At 62.7% G+C, this 5,629-nt stretch overlaps 1 non-coding gene across 1 annotated transcript; it reads left to right on the forward strand.

Moving 5' to 3' along the window:
- Window positions 1-119, forward strand: LOC131870999 (5S ribosomal RNA). Its single transcript, XR_009369296.1, has one exon. It is a non-coding gene; the product is annotated as a 5S ribosomal RNA (ribosomal RNA).
- Window positions 120-5,629: the final 5,510 nt, after the last annotated feature.

Consider the following 5,629-nt stretch of genomic DNA (forward strand, 5'->3'; position numbering starts at 1 on the left):
GGGTGCGATCATACCAGCGTTAGTGCACCGGATCCCATCAGAACTCCGCAGTTAAGCGCGCTTGGGCCGGAGTAGTACTGGGATGGGTGACCTCCCGGGAAGTCCCGGTGTTGCACCCTTTTTTAGTTTTTCGCCGGGCGTCGCAATGCTATTTGAATAAACCTTTTGCCCGTTTGCGTTCTCGTCGGGGCCGGGCCGGGCCGGGGTGCGCTGCCCGCACTACCGCGCGCGCGGGGGCGACACCGAGCGCGCACCCGAGGCGCCCCGAGCACACAGGCCACGGTGCAACCCGGGCGTTGTGCGCGCACCCCGGTGCGCCCGAGGTGCTGCGCGCGCACCCAGGTGAAATCGGTGTGCACCTCGGCCAGTGCGCGCTCGGTCGAGTCGCGCACGTTGGCCAAGGTGCACGGTGATGTTTCTTACTCTAAGGTTCCGCACCAGACGCCCGGGACAGGTGAGCGAAGCTGGGCGGGGCCGGGTGCGCGGCCGGGGCAGGTGCACGCAGCTGGAGAGAGCTTTGGAGCACACTTCGGAGCGCACCAATGATGCGCTCCATTCAAAAGTTTCCTGAAAAGGCAAAAAAAGTTGAGATTATAGAATTTCCCACTTGAGAGATTGTAAAAAAAAAAAATTTAAAATGAAGGAAACGCGGGTGCCAAGGTGTGCGCAGCCCAGCCAAGGTGTGCGCACCAAGGCGCCCACCCTGGCGAAGGTGCACGCAAGGTGCGCACCCGAGGCAAACCGGACAATTAACCCAACTTTCGACTTCGCGCGCACCTTGGAGCGCACTTCGGAGCGCTCCTTGGTGCGCACCAATCTTGGGCACCTCGGAGTGCACCATGGCGCCCACCAAGGTGCGCACCCGGGGCAAACCGAGCTCCGACTTCGTGCGCACCTTGGAGCGCACGAAAGGTGCGCACCATGGCGCCCACCAAGGTGCGCAGCCCAGCCAAGGCGTGCGCATCAAGGTGCGCACCCTGGCGAAGGTGCGCACCCGGGGCAAACCGAGCTCCGACTTCGTGCGCACCTTGGAGCGCACAAAAGGTGCGCAACCCAGCCAAGGTGTGCGCACCCCGGTCAAACCGAGCTCCGAATCGTGCGCACCAGAGGTGCACGCCATCGTGCGCACCTTGGAGCACACTTCGGAGCCCTCCTTGGTGCGCGCCGATGTTGCGCACCTCGGAGCGCACCCGGGGAAAACAATGCAATTAACCCGACTTTCGACTTCGTGGGCACCTCGGAGCGCTCTCGGGTTCGCACCTCGGAGCACACCGAGGTGCGCACCTTTGATGCGCTGCCTTCACCAATTTCCAGAAAAGGCAAGAAAACATTGAGAAGGTGTGCGCACCGAGGTGCCCACCCTGGCGAAGGTGCACGCGAGGTGCGCACCCGGGGCAAACCGGGCTCCGACTTCGTGCACGCCGCACCTTGGAGCACACTTCGGAGCGCTCCTTGGTGCGCACCAGGGCGCGCAACCCAGCCGAGGTGCCCACCCCGGCGAAGGTGCACGCGAGGTGCGCACCCGGGGCAAACCGGGCTCCGACTTCGTGCACGCCATGGTGCCCACCGCGGCGAAGGTGCACGCGAGGTGCGCACCCGGGGCAAACCGGGCTCCGACTTCGTGCACGCCGCACCTTGGAGCACACTTCGGAGCGCTCCTTGGTGCGCACCATGGTGCCCACCAGGGCGCGCAACCCCGCCGAAGGTGCACGCGAGGTGCGCACCCGGGGCAAACCGGGCTCCGACTTCGTGCACGCCGCACCTTGGAGCACACTTCGGAGCGCTCCTTGGTGCGCACCATGGTGCCCACCAGGGCGCGCAACCCCGCCGAAGGTGCACGCGAGGTGCGCACCCGGGGCAAACCGGGCTCCGACTTCGTGCACGCCATGGTGCGCACCGCGGCGAAGGTGCGCACCCGGGGCAAACCGGGCTCCGACTTCGTGCACGCCGCACCTTGGAGCACACTTCGGAGCGCTCCTTGGTGCGCACCAGGGCGCGCAACCCAGCCGAGGTGCCCACCCCGGCGAAGGTGCACGCGAGGTGCGTACCCGGGGCAAACCGGGCTCCGACTTCGTGCACGCCGCACCTTGGAGCACACTTCGGAGCGCTCCTTGGTGCGCACCATGGTGCCCACCAGGCCGCGCAACCCAGCCAAGGTGTGCGCACCAAGGTGCACGCGAGGTGCGCACCCGGGGCAAACCGGGGTCCGACTTCGTGCACGCCGCACCTTGGAGCACACATCGGGGCGCTCCCGGGTTCGCACCGGCGTTGCGCACCGTGGTGGGCACCTCGGAGCACACCAAGGTGGGCAGCGAGGTGCGCACCTTTGATGCGATGCCTTCACTAATTTCCATAAAAGGCAAAAAAAAAACGAGATTTTAAAATTTCCGTTTTGAAAGATAGTGAGAAAAAGGGAATGCTGGTGCCATCTTGAGCCCGCCCTGGTGCGCAGCCCAGCCAAGGTGTGCGCACCAAGGTGCCCACCCTGGCGAAGGTGCGCGCCCGGGCAATTAACCCAACTTCCAACTTCGCGCGCGCCAGGGTGGGAGCGCACCCAACAACCGGGCCTGGGAAGAGCCAATGCGAGAAACCCCACCAAACGCTCTGACAAAAAAAGAGGGGGCGCTCCAGTAACCCCGCTTCGGAGCGCACCCTGGGCAAACCCAGCCAAGGTGCCCACCCCGGCCAAGGTGCAGGCGAGGTGCGCACCCGGGGCAAACCGGGCTCCGACAACGTGCACGCCGCACCTTGGAGCACACTTCGTAGCGCTCCCGGGTGCGCACCTCAGAGCACACCAAGGTGGGCAGCGAGGTGCGCACCTTTGATGCGCTGCCTTCACTAATTTCCAGAAAAGGCAAAAAAAAAAGGAGATTTTAAAATTTCCGTTTTGAAAGATAGTGAAAAAAACGGAACGCGCGTGCCATCTTGAGCCCGCCCTGGTGCGCAGCCCAGGTAAGGTGCCCACCCTGGCAAAGGTGCGCACCCGGGCAATTAACCCTACTTCCGACTTCGTGCGCGCCAGGGTGGCAACCGGGCCTCGGAAGAGCCAATGCGAGAAACCCCACCAAACGCTCCGACAAAAAAAGAGGCGGCGCTCCAATAACCCCGCTTCGGAGCGCAGCCGGGGCAAACCCAGCCAAGGTGCCCACCCCGACGAAGGTGCACGCGAGGTGCGCACCCGGGGCAAACCGGGCTCCGACAACGTGCACGCAGCACCTTGGAGCACACTTCGAAGCACTCCCGGGTGCCCACCGGCGTTGCGCACCGTGGTGGGCAGCGAGGTGCGCACCTTTGATGCGCTGCCTTCACTAATTTCCAGAAAAAGGCAAACAAAAATGAGATTTTAAAATTTCCGTTTTGAAAGATAGTGAAAAAAAAGGAACGCGGGTGCCATCTTGAGCCCGCCCTGGTGCGCAGCCCAGGCAAGGCATGCGCACCAAGGTGCCCACCCGAGGTGCACACGCGGGGCAAACCGGGCTCCGACTTCGTGCAGGCCGCACCTTGGAGCACACTTCGGAGCGCTCCTTGGTGCGCACCATGGTGCCCACCAGGGCGCGCAACCCAGCCAAGGTCTGCACACCAAGGTGCCCACCCCGGCGAAGGTGCACGCGAGGTGCGCACCCGGGGCAAACCGGGCTCCGACTTCGTGCACGCCATGGTGCCCACCGCGGCGAAGGTGCACGCGAGGTGCGCACCCGGGGCAAACCGGGCTCCGACTTCGTGCACGCCGCACCTTGGAGCACACTTCGGAGCGCTCCTTGGTGCGCACCATGGTGCCCACCAGGGCGCGCAACCCAGCCAAGGTGTGCGCACCAAGGTGCACGCGAGGTGCGCACCCGGGGCAAACCGGGGTCCGACTTCGTGCACGCCACACCTTGGAGCACACATCGGAGCGCTCCCAGGTTCGCACCAGCGTTGCGCACCTTTGATGCGCTGCCTTCACTAATTTCCAGAAAAGGCAAAAAAAAACGAGATTTTAAAATTTCCGTTCTGAAAGATAGTGAAAAAAACGGAACGCGGGTGCCATCTTGAGCCCTTCCTGGTGCGCAGCCCAGGCAAGTTGTGCGCACCAAGGTGCCCACCCTGGCGGAGGTGCGCGCCCGGGGCAATCCGGGCTCCGACTTCGTGCACTGCATGGTGCCCACCAAGGCGCGCAACCCAGCCAAGGTGCCCACCGCAGCGAAGGTGCACGCGAGGTGCGCACCCGAGGTGCACACCCGGGGCAAACCGGGCTCCGACTTCGTGCACGCCGCACCTTGGAGCACACTTCAGAGCGCTCCTTGGTGCGCACCAGGGCGCGCAACCCAACCAAGGTCTGCACACCAAGGTGCTCACCCCGGCGAAGGTGCACGCGAGGTGCGCACCCGGGGCAAACCGGGCTCGGACTTCGTGCACGCCGCACCTTGGAGCACACATCGGAGCGCTCCCGGGTTCGCACCAGCATTGCGCACCTTTGATGCGCTGCCTTCACTAATTTCCAGAAAAGGCAAAAAAAAAAAAAAAAAAACGAGATTTTAAAATTTCCGTTTTGAAAGATAGTGAAAAAAACGGAACGCGGGTGCCATCTTGAGCCCGCCCTGGCGAAGGTGCGCACCCGAGGCAAACCGGGCAATTAACCCAACTTCCGATTTCGTGCACGCCAGGGTGGGTGCGCACCCAACAACCGGGCCTGGGAAGCCCCAATGCGAGAAACCCCACCAAACGCTCGGACAAAAAAAGAGGGGCCGCTCCAATAACCCCACTTCGGAGCGCACCAGAAACCACACTGGACGCTTGGGCAAAAATGTAATGCGCACCCGAAGCCCCTACCCAGAAATCCCCAGTTCGGACATGGGGAGCTGCAACGGTAAAAAGCCTCACTAAACTCTCGGACGGAAAGGTGGCTCGAGGGTAATGCCCGAAACCCCACTTCCACTTCCGCTCTTCGGAGCCCCGCCTAGCACTTGGACGAAAAAAATGCGGCACATGGGTTGCCGAGCTTGGCACCTGGATGAGAAACCCCTCTTCGGAGCCCCGCCCGGCACTTGGACAAAAAAAGTGCAGCCCCCGGATGAGAAACCCCTCTTCGAAGCCCCGCCCAACACTTGGACGGAAAAAATGCGGCCCAAGGGTTGCCCAGCTTGGCCCCTGGATGAGAAACCCCTCTTCGAAGCCCCGCCCAACACTTGGACAAAAAAAATGCGGCCCAAGGGTTTTGCCCAGCTCGGCCCCCGGATGAGAAACCCCTCTTCGGAGCCCCGCCCAGCACTTGGACGAAAAAAATGCGGCCCAAGGGTTGCCCCATCTTGGCACCCGGATGAGAAACCCCTCTTCAGAGCTTGGAAAACCCCACTCAGCCCTTTGACAGGAAGGCGGACCCAGGGTCGCATCATATTTTCATCCACACTTGGCATCCGGGGAAGAAAAGAGTGCGCCACAAACCGCGCTCAACCCTTGGGCAAAGGAAAGGGTCGCACCGTCGGCAACCCCCGCTTGGCACTTGGCACTGGCAGAGGAACCCCGCCTCGAGGGACTTTGGAGATAGAGATGCGGGTCAGCGAGCAACGAAGAAGGTTAGAACTGTAAACCCCACCTACGACAGAGCCAAAAAAAAGAGGTCGCACGAATCGAGGCGACAGAGGGCTGAATC

This window comes from Cryptomeria japonica, unplaced genomic scaffold (genome assembly GCF_030272615.1).
Source record: "Cryptomeria japonica unplaced genomic scaffold, Sugi_1.0 HiC_scaffold_364, whole genome shotgun sequence".
Taxonomy (NCBI): domain Eukaryota; kingdom Viridiplantae; phylum Streptophyta; class Pinopsida; order Cupressales; family Cupressaceae; genus Cryptomeria; species Cryptomeria japonica.